General features: G+C 44.6%; 1 long non-coding RNA gene across 1 annotated transcript; it reads left to right on the top strand.

Annotated features, from left to right (window-relative positions):
- Positions 1-913: 913 nt before the first annotated feature.
- LOC119010105 lies at positions 914-5433 on the top strand. Its single transcript, XR_005071901.1, has 3 exons — positions 914-1051; positions 4418-4572; positions 4957-5433. It is a non-coding gene; the product is annotated as an uncharacterized LOC119010105 (long non-coding RNA).
- The last annotated feature ends 5001 nt before the right edge of the window (positions 5434-10434 follow it).

Below are 10434 nucleotides of genomic sequence, written 5' to 3'. Positions count from 1 at the left end.
CAAGAGGCGCATTTGGATACAGTGCAATAAGAACTTACAGTAGACACGCAAGTGCAGTTGTGAGCGTAAAGAGAACAGAGGTGGAGAAGAACTTCACCAGCCGGCTTATCCACTTCTTTCCTCCACACAATTCATCACTCAAGAGCAGAATGCCACAGACTCCTTTTCTGTTCTCACAGCCAGCATCCAATTATATATCACAATGTATCAGGCGCCGTAGCGCAGTAGGGGGAGACGCTTCTTTGTATTTTCATGTAAACAAACAGTATTAATCAAATACGATTGTGTGTTGATCTCTAGTCTGTGAAGCAGCGCAGCTCATATCTAGCAGCTGAGGATTTTTGTTTTGTTACTCAGCGAAGGAGCTCCATTAGGACTTCTAATGGCATTTCCACTCAGAGGAGTTGAGCTCATTAGTTTGGTGTCTAAAATCTGCCATTATGATTTTAATTGCCCAAGCTGTACACAGCAGTATGGGAAGCAATCAAAGTCACTCCTTTTTTTTTTTTTTTTCCGTTTCCTCGGCGAGAGTGATGCGGCAGCACATCAGCATCTCACACGCTGATTAAAATATGTGTTTATACACTTTGTACAGAAGGACAGTGCTGTTTTCAAAACTTTAAATGACTTGATATTCTGTTCAAATCAACACAGTCTGTTTGTTTTTTTTACTGAGAAAGACTGATTTTCTGTAAAAAATAAAATAATTTAAAGGAGACACAGCTTGCATATTTTCAGTTTCATAACTATTTTTTGGTTACTACTAGAATAGCTTTATATGTACTGATGCTCAAAAAACACATCTGTTTTCTCACGCTGTCTAGCTCTGCCCTGAAAGGATCTGTTTCCACTGCTGTCTCTTTAAGGCCCCGCCTCCTGAGTTCCCAGCGAGTGTCCCTCTGATTGGTCAGCTCACATACATGCCTTAATGATAAGCTGAGCAAAGCTAAGCTAACTGTTTTCTTGCTTTAGCTTAATGTTAAATGAAGTGCTACCAATCTTCTTAGCCATCAGCCAGATACCACATGGAACCCTTACGGTATCCCTGAAGGTCAGTACACAACATTCCACATTACAGAAGGGGTTTGACAACGTTCTTGTTTGTGCTTGTGAAATGTTGTGTTTTATGAATTGCTGCGTTTTGACCTGCAGGGCCACCGTAAAGATAGGTGTAATGCTACTAAGAGATGACTTTGTTTGGCCATCATCATATTGCAGTCATTAATCTTACATACCCACAGACACATCACCTCGTCACAATGCATCGCGCAAACGGCTGAACAGTCGTCGGCTACTCACAATAGCCTGTGCTGCGTCTTTCGCTTGTTTCCAAAAACAAACGCACATGCTAGCCAGATCAAGATCTCTGCAGCAGGGGTCGGCGAGGAAACACATCGCCTTCTGTCCACAGGGGCCGCCAGGATCGAATGAACAAAAGCCTGGTAACATTGAAAACATTGTTAAAGGAATCAAAACGGAAGGGGAGTCGATGGTTTCACCATATGACTGAACTGAGCCGAGGATAAAAATGACAACAATTACATCATTGTCCTTCATTGTGGTTTATTGCGGGTTGGCAACATCAGCAGTACTGGAGTGGAGCAGCGGAGCGTGATTAATTAAGTACTCTTGGCACTGAATACCACGCTGAAGTGGTATTAGTGTAAGTGTGCATGAAGTGCTGGTTAAGGGTATTTCACAGCGGCACACTCCAACACGGGACGCACGTCCATAGTTTTGTACCCAAGCTTGCTGTACACGCTTCAAAAATATTTGCAGCGCGTTATACTGCACTGTTGTGTTCAGTGAGACCATCCTGCAGTCGAACATGTGCTTAAGTGTTTGGAAGGTTTGCGCTCCAGCATTTGCATCAGAACAACATTAAAGAGAGCAAACAGCACCGACTAGAACAGGAATACATGAAATATGAATGACCTGATTTCTGTTTTTAGGACCGTCTGACTAAAAATGAGTCTTGCTTAGCTCTGCAGTTGTTCCTTCAAAGGCACCTCATGTAATGCCGTCGACCAGGTTCTTTTTCTTAAGCCTGTTTCCACCATGGATCAAACCTCGTGCTAATCGTGCAAGTGGCTGGCTGAGTGCTGTTCACATGATTCCCGATGTCAAACAGTATTTAGCACATCACAGGGCTTCAGAAATTGATTCCTGTGCGGTAGGGCTTGGTGTGAACCTTTCCTGCTCACACTGATTAGGTGCTACGTATCTGGAAATGCGCTGTGCTGTGGTCAGTGTTGCTGCGTGAAGAGAACGAGGAGGCTTTCCAACCCGCAAGGCAATTTCCAATGATGGATTTGTGGATTTAAACGAACAAGGAGGTCTGACAGAAGACAATCTCACAGTGTTTCAGCCTGGAATGTCTTCTGGACTCAGTATGGGTTGGTTTGGATTCAAAATTTACAAAATCCTTCGCTTTCATGCATTTTCAGATGCTGCAGAAGGTTGGAGGCGGGCCTGGGTGCAACATTAATGAAAGTATCAAATGAGTTAACTCACATAGAAACACACACAGCCTGTATTCTAAAACCTGGCATTTAAAGGAGCCTCCGGGACTGCCGATCCAACTACAGCCACCGAAACACAGCGTTCAGGCTAAGGGTGAACAGAGGTGCTGCGGCAATGGATAGCATGAGAAAAATAATGTATTAGTAACCTGAAAGCATGTTAATGCTTTCTAGTAGACATCAAAAAAAAAAAAAAAAATCCAAACCTGACAAGTCTCCAGATGCAGCACAGTTAAAGGCTGACTACGTAATAAGTCTGACTCAGGTGCTGCTGTTTTACTTTGAGTAGCCAGTAAGTGTCCCTCTTTTTGATAAACACAATAAATAACAAGTCATTCGTAGTTTCAGCATCATTCAGGAATCAGTTTTATGAAGTGAAAACCCAGAGGCACGTCCGTCTCCTACAAGCTCACGTCTGACTCATGGCCACGTTCACTTTATATTTTCCCCGTTAGCTTTTTATGTGTAACGATGAGTGGTGCTGTAATAAAGCCTCACTCGACGGGCACTTCTTACACAGGCTCTCCGGCATCAACCTTAAGAAAAATTACTCAGGTATCTTTCCCAGGTGATGAGATACATTTCACAGCTTTTTTTTTTTTTTTTTTTTTGAGAAAAGTGAAAAAGTATTACAGAAAATATATCATACTTGCCGGCAGGAATAAGTCAGCGAAACCAGTTTTATTTGAAGAGAATTCCACCCGCTGATAACGCTATGATCAATCCACTCCAGGAGTTATTTTGTGATGAAGTGTTGTAATATACTTTTCGGTGCAATGAAATTCCCCCAGACTGCCTTATCTGCTTCCTCTGAAGCTCCCCACCTTTCCACAGCGCCCCCAACCCCCACTGAACCCACCTGAAACTGTTGCACTGCGCTGTGTTGTTAATGGAGATGGCAGAAACAGGCGGTGACGGTGATAGGCAGCGCGAGCAAAAAAACATGTTTTTCAATCAAAAAAGTTTAGTTGCACTTGTTACTTAAAATGTACCCCGACTCGCCTGATACTGTGTTATGCTGTTTCTCAATTTCACTCCTCCAAGTTGCGGCATGCGCCTGAAGTCCCAGGCCTAAATCTTCCCTTATTAGACGTGTCAAATGCAAAGCAGCAGGACTGGAGTCAGGAAGTTCTGCTGCGCTCAATTGAGAGCACTGTTGGTGAGGAAATTGGCAGCTCTGTTTCTGGCGTAATGGATTTCTCCCTACATGATTTAGTGTTGGCAGGAGAACGTCTCCACTGTATGATTATGAGGCTGTAATGCCAAACGCTGCCTTGTACCATGGATACGTTTAATATGATCAGTTGCCTTTAGCCACACTAGGAACTCTTCTGGTCCGTCACTTTGTTCCAGACGGAAATATCTCAACAGTTACGTTGATTGTCCCAGGAGGGTTGACCCTAATGACACCAGCGATCCCCTGATTTCTCATCCAGTTGACATTTTTGTTTGACACACAAAAAAAGATATAATATGTACGAATTTTGCATCAAATTGTCCCAAAACATCTAGACTTTTGTTTTAGTGTACTTACTTACCATCCAAAATACTCCTCAAGGTAACAGTGCGTTTCATTTTGCCGCCCGTTGTTACTTCTGGGACAGTTTGCAAATGAGACAAACTTAATGCGAATGAAACATTAAAACATCACCTCATCTGTGCCTGAGTCACATAAAATATATTTTTATCAGCAGCAGTGGTTGTTTAATAGTGCATTCACTACCAACATTGTGAGTATGACCTCACCGTAGCCGTGCTAATGCTAGCAATGCTAGGTGTTCGTCTGTATGTGTGTGGGTCAACTCTCAATAAATTCAGCCCTCACCAGAGACTCTGGTTCTTTCTCATCTTTGTCCCCTTCCTTTCTTCTTTTCTTCTTTGTTCTTGAAGTGCAGCAGATTCGCCCTGCCGCTCCTGCCAGCCGACAACACTGCAGTACGTAAACGCTCGACAATGGCGGTCCCCTCCAGGGATTGCTGCTGCAGTCGGGTTGATAAACAGGAGTGAAGAATCCGGTTTTTAAATCCAAAAGTAACACACACACCACAAGGTAACATCATCTTTTTTTGTCTCAACAGGCATGAAATCATATGTCCACATGCAGGTCCCACAAAGACTGATTTTGAGACAATTTTGTCATTCCGTTTTTATCCAACATGTTCATCTGTCCAGTACTTTTATTTGCCGCTAATTAGCACATATAAGCATGCTAATATGCTAAACTAAGATAGTTAGCGTGGTAAACATAGAGCCTGCACATCTGCACATTAGCATTGTCACTGCGGGTATGTTAGCGCTGGCTGTCACTAAACATGTCACGCCACCAACGTTTGGCCCGATCCACTGGAACGAGAAGAGCGGACAACCAACTAACATGTCATGGCCAGAAATACAAAATTACATCACATAAATCAGGTGGGTGTTTTTCTTTCAGCGTGACTGGTGGGGTTCGCACTTCGCCTGCAGTGCTTGCGGCCGCTTCATCTCTAATAAGGCCTTTAATTGCCCTCCATCATGGCTTTTTCATGGACATGGCCAGCAGCAACAAAGCCGTCTCCCACCAGCGCTCCTCTCCATCCCGAGCCAATTAACGATTCTCCTCCTAGGATGTCCTGATCAGGCCGGGCAGAGAGCTGCTCAGCCCAGGTTGACAACTGTTCCCTCTCCCTCCCCTCCCTCCACCCATCCATCCCATGCCGCATCCTCAGCACTCTCCCTCTCCTCTGCGCCCAACCGCGTGATTTAATTTGTTTGGTAATATCAGGATTGGCATGTTCAGCCCAGCTTCACTCCAAAGTGAAATTGGACAAGGGCATTGGAGCCTCACCATGTAAAACCGCCTCACCTTGACAGCTGCTTGAGTGGGCAGCGGATTGCAGGAGAGAGTGGAGGGGGGAGGGAGGACAGGAGAAGGTGGTGGGAGGGGGGTTGAAGGATGTACCTGAGAGGGAGGCAGACACCAATTCACTTCTCCCTTTTCCAGCGGGGAGTTTTGTGTCAGGAAGGGAGCCAGCTACGAAGACGGAAGCTGTTTAAAGTGGAGACAAAGCACCAGGTGCTACCGGGGACCAATCTACCGCACAGCAACGTGCTGGAGCTCGTCCAATCTGTCCAATAAGCCTCCGCCGAGACTCCGGCAAGACAGCTCGTCCTGGAGTGTGTGATGGATTGCGTTGAAATTTGTCACATTTACTTTGTCAACGCAGATCATCTAACTCCCCGTTTGACGGCGGAGATCACAGCGATGTGAGAGAGTTTTCCCCAATCCTCCGAAAATCCACATGACCATTTATTGTTCTTCCTGGTACTCAGACCTCAAAGTAGGTATCTTTTGTGGCATCACTTCGTGTGGATAATTGTGAACAGTAAGTCTGTTCTGAGCATTTTAATGTCAAATCATAAAAATACCTACCATGAAAATGTTTTCTTGGGGTTGATGTTAACAATCTACAAACAGAAACAGATGTATTTATTTGTTGTGCTGTATACACTCTCATGACAGCCAACACTTCTAAAGATCTTACGGAACACAAAAGAAAATATGAATGAGAGAAACTTGCATCTTACACCCCTGCATGTGGCTGGTTAAGCCACCCCTTGAGTCTGTCTGCGTGAAGATTTTTTTGAGTGAGGGTTTGATTTACGAACTACTTTGTGGTTGGTGGTGGTTGATTATATCTTTTGAGGTGCCTGCATTTGTCCAAGCGGTTTCCAAGGATGACTTGCCAGATGGTTCTGTGTAACAAACCATCTGGTGCTTCAGGCCATCATACACCTTACCTAGAACTTTGGCAAAAAACCCCCAAAAAACCCCCCAAAACAGGCCAGATGTTCTCCCCTCTGCCTCAAGTCTTTTATGCTAAGCTAAGCTAATTGACTCCTGGCCCCTGCTGACTGACAACATGCTGAACACAGATTATGTCATACAAAAAAGTTCACTGGAGTTTATTAGCATTAAAGTTATAGTCACTCAGGTTTGTGCTTCAGGGGGTTCCTCTCAGACTCACCATGTTATATTAACACCCAGCGATCCTGAGGTTCAACAATAATAAGACACCGGGGTGTCCAGGTGCGTAGGGAGGCTAACAAGCTTCATTTAAATGCACATTCGACTGGTGGCTCATTCTGAGATCCGCCCAAAGTCACCAAATAATAAAAGTAGATGAGGCACTCTGGGAGAAGTGATGAAAAGAAACTGTTCTTCAGTGAACTCCACAGTTCAATTAATATTTAATCCATTCTTTATTTGTTTTGCGTTTGAGTGGCAGTTTAATTTTGGCCACTCTCAGCAGATTCCCGCTGATCCAGGACTTGTTCTCGGCTGCCAAACACCTGCATTATTGTGAGCGATACCCAGCGAGTTGACTTAACATTATTATCCTCACACGGCAGCGCTCCCCGAAAAGAAAAAAAAAGGTTTAATAAAAGAGTGCAGAGGCTGAGAGGAGAAGGCTGTGTATATGTCGGGAGTGACAGCTTAACAACCCGGCAGACAGACAAGACAACCGGTGAACCTTATTACATGTATATATGGAAAGTCCAGGTCCGTGCCTCTGCTTCCCCCCCTGTAACTCAGACAGTGAAATCTCCCGGAACATGCTGAGGCAGCAGGGAGCGATGGTAATCAGATTAGTTTTTCTCAAAACTTTCATGCGAGGCAGATGGCCATCATTTGTGACTGTGTCACTCTGTCAAGGCCCTCCGTTGATCCTGATAAGTCGCGGCTGGCTTGATGGACAGTGATGAAGAGCAGGAGAAATGCGAGTCCCTGAGTGTTTAGCTGACTCTGCGGTGCTTCGGAGCATCAAATCAGCCGCAGAAAGAATCGAAGGTAATTGGTTTCAATAAAACCGTGCTGCAATTGATCATTCTGTAGTTTGGGAAAGTTGAGGCTCACAGACGTACACACACACACACGCACACATAGACACACACACACACACACACATACATATCTGCTGCTCGCACCTGTCACGTCAAACGAAGTGAGATGGCCTAGATAGGTAGAAGGGTAGACAAGCAGGGTGTTAGGGGGAGCAGAAAGGAGCAGGGATCTGAGGCCAGATTCATTTCCACCTCCAGTGGAGGGAGACCACCTATTTAGCCTGTCTGTGAGAGGCCAGGCCACAGGGACGATAACAGATCACAGCCCATCAGCCGCCGGAGCTCAGATCTAACTGATGGCCTTGAGAGGAGAGCTCCTGACTGCATTTCACGAACTTACGACTTCAATTTCCATATCATTAGGCTTGTCTGCGTTAGCGTGTTTCCCTGCTACTTTTCATAAATCCTCCCCGGTTCATAACAAAACTGTTGTCACGAATCAAACGGCGTTGGTGTCGTGTTGTTTAGAGGCTCGCCTGCATAAATGGGTGCCTCTCACTCTTTTAAAGCTGATCCCGTCTGTCACATTAGCAGCATTTAACCTCATTTCACCTCGAGACGCGCAGGGGAATATTTTGATGTGCGGCTCGTACCGACCGAAAGACTGAAGGAACGGAGGAGGAGCCCCAATCTCCTGTCTTCCCACCTCATTACCCACACCTGGATAGGACTGCGGGGGATCCTAATTTAAGTCACTCGTTAGCAACGTCCTAATGTGTTCTGACAGCGACAAGAGAAAGGGGATGGAGGGAAGGTGCAAAAGAAAGATCGAAGAAGAAAGGAGGGCGGGGGAGGGAGAGGAATTGACTTGACAGACAACTGCGGGACAGAGAAACCAGGAGGAGGGGAAGCGGCTCCGCACTACCAGAACTATTCTTATTTCTTGCTTTGATTTCCATAAAATGAGCATCATCCTAAATCATCCAGGCCCTCCGCTGTTGGCCTCGTATGCATAAACCATTAGCTTCCTTTGCTAATGCACATAAACTAATGAACACAATATCGTGTTTCGACTACCGTACGCTGCGGCACAACAGGAAATCAAATAAAGCCCTGTTTACCAAATAAATTCTTCTGCGTCTGTTAGGTCCGCCTCTGGTTGATTGTATGTTTTGCAGCAGGCGCAGCTGCACGGTAGCTACAAACAGCACAACACAGCGGCATGCTGGGTAATGGATCAGAGGGAAATTATCAAGGGAGTTTGGGGTAAATTTGACTTCTGAGAGTGAAGCGCGGTGAATTTACACCTCCAAATGGGTTTGGAACAAGGTCGGGAAAGATTTTCAGTGAAAGCAAATCCCTTTGTCTGCCTGAGACGTGGAGGGATATATCCTCCATTACCTGACAATTGCAGGAAACCATGTTCACTTGTAGAGCAAATCTCATTTCGCTGCCCCCCGGTGAAAAGTTTTACAAGATTTCCATATAAGGCCAGTTCCCATATCCATATTTAGTAACTGAAAGTCAATGAACGTCTCTTTCACATGACTGCTAGTAAAAGTCATTCGCGGGGTTCATTTGAGGGGAGAGAGGGGGTGTGTAGGGATTACCTACTGGGGCAGAGACACTTATACTGGCTTCACATTCGACCAAAAACGCTCAAACCCAATAAAATCTGTCTTTTTTTCTTCAATGGGAAAGGCAACACATATTCTGTTTCCTGGCACGTTCACGGCCTTGAACATGACACGCTGGAGAAAGAAAAACAGAAAGGCAAACTACTGCCACTGGCAACTGGAAAAGGAGCTGGATTGTCCATTTGTATCAGGCTTATCCACTTTAAGAAAAAAAAAAGTAACAGTAAAATTAGAGCCCACACTATATGACAAACTGATACTGATATTAAGGAGTGAATTAACGCCAATATTGTTATATCGGCCAATGAACACAAATTGTTTTCAGGGATCCTTCAGTTGTGGTCACCAAACATTTCTGACAAAGAATATTTCACAGTGTGATGGTGCAATATGATTTCTGATGAAAGTGATCATAATTTAACAAAAATGATGAACAGAATGTGAATAAATAAAGTGTTTGACATTATGACATCTAAGTATTATGTTGTAGTTAGGGTTTGGGTTAAGGTGAGGTCTTCTGGTCCAAAGTTCCTGTGCTAGCATTAACATCAACATTTCCCCCAGTGGACCGTTAGCTGCATGGCTTAATGAGTTAACTAGCTAATGGCAGCTACAGTTAGCAGCAGTTAGCAGGTGGCTCTAGTAAAATCCCGCCCACTAAAGGCACCATTTGCCAATTCTTACATTCTTACAATTACCCCAAGCAACTTTTCCTGCATTGTGATCTCTTTTAAAGGTTACATAGCCACACATTACAGATGACATGATACATCTGAGACGGACCAACATCAGGTAATAATATCAGCTAACCAAAGTGTGGGTTGGGCTGTAAGTAAAAATCCCTATAAGGAGGCTGAGAAACTAAATTATTAATTATTAGACAACATTTTGTTCAAAAAACTTTCTCTTGATCGACAGCAGAAAATAAATCAAATAAAGGAAAAAAAGGTCCACTCATAGCCAGGATTCAGCAGGTGTCTTAGGACAGCTGAGACTCCAGAATGCCCATTATTTCTACATACAAACTTCCATTTGCTGTGATATTAAAAGTAAAGTTTATAGCCTGAGTGTCAGTCTGAGTCTGTGGCAGTCTGGGTGAGAGCAGACGCAGCTTTCAAAATCCTTCGAAAAACTGGAGACAACAAACCGAATAAGAGAGGAGTTGGGAGAGGCAGGGGATCAGCAGGTTCACCGTGATAAATATGGGAAAACTCTCCAAACCCACTCATTAGTCCTGACCCGATGTATAATTCTGGCTCGGCAGGCTGTCGAAAGCGGCGCGGTGACAGACAGAGGAAGAGATGTGATGGGAGAGAGCGCGGGGAGGAAAGAACAGCCGGTGACAATACACCTCACGTTGGCATTTGCAGATGAAAAGAGACCCGCTGACTTTAAAGGCACTGAAAGATGAGCTTGAGAAGAAGAGAGGAGGGAATAATAAGAATGTGCCA

Source organism: Acanthopagrus latus, chromosome 20 (assembly GCF_904848185.1).
Source record: "Acanthopagrus latus isolate v.2019 chromosome 20, fAcaLat1.1, whole genome shotgun sequence".
NCBI classification, from domain to species: Eukaryota; Metazoa; Chordata; class Actinopteri; order Spariformes; family Sparidae; genus Acanthopagrus; species Acanthopagrus latus.
The sequence above is the reverse complement of the archived record's forward strand: the minus strand, read 5'-3'. Positions and strand labels throughout refer to the sequence as shown.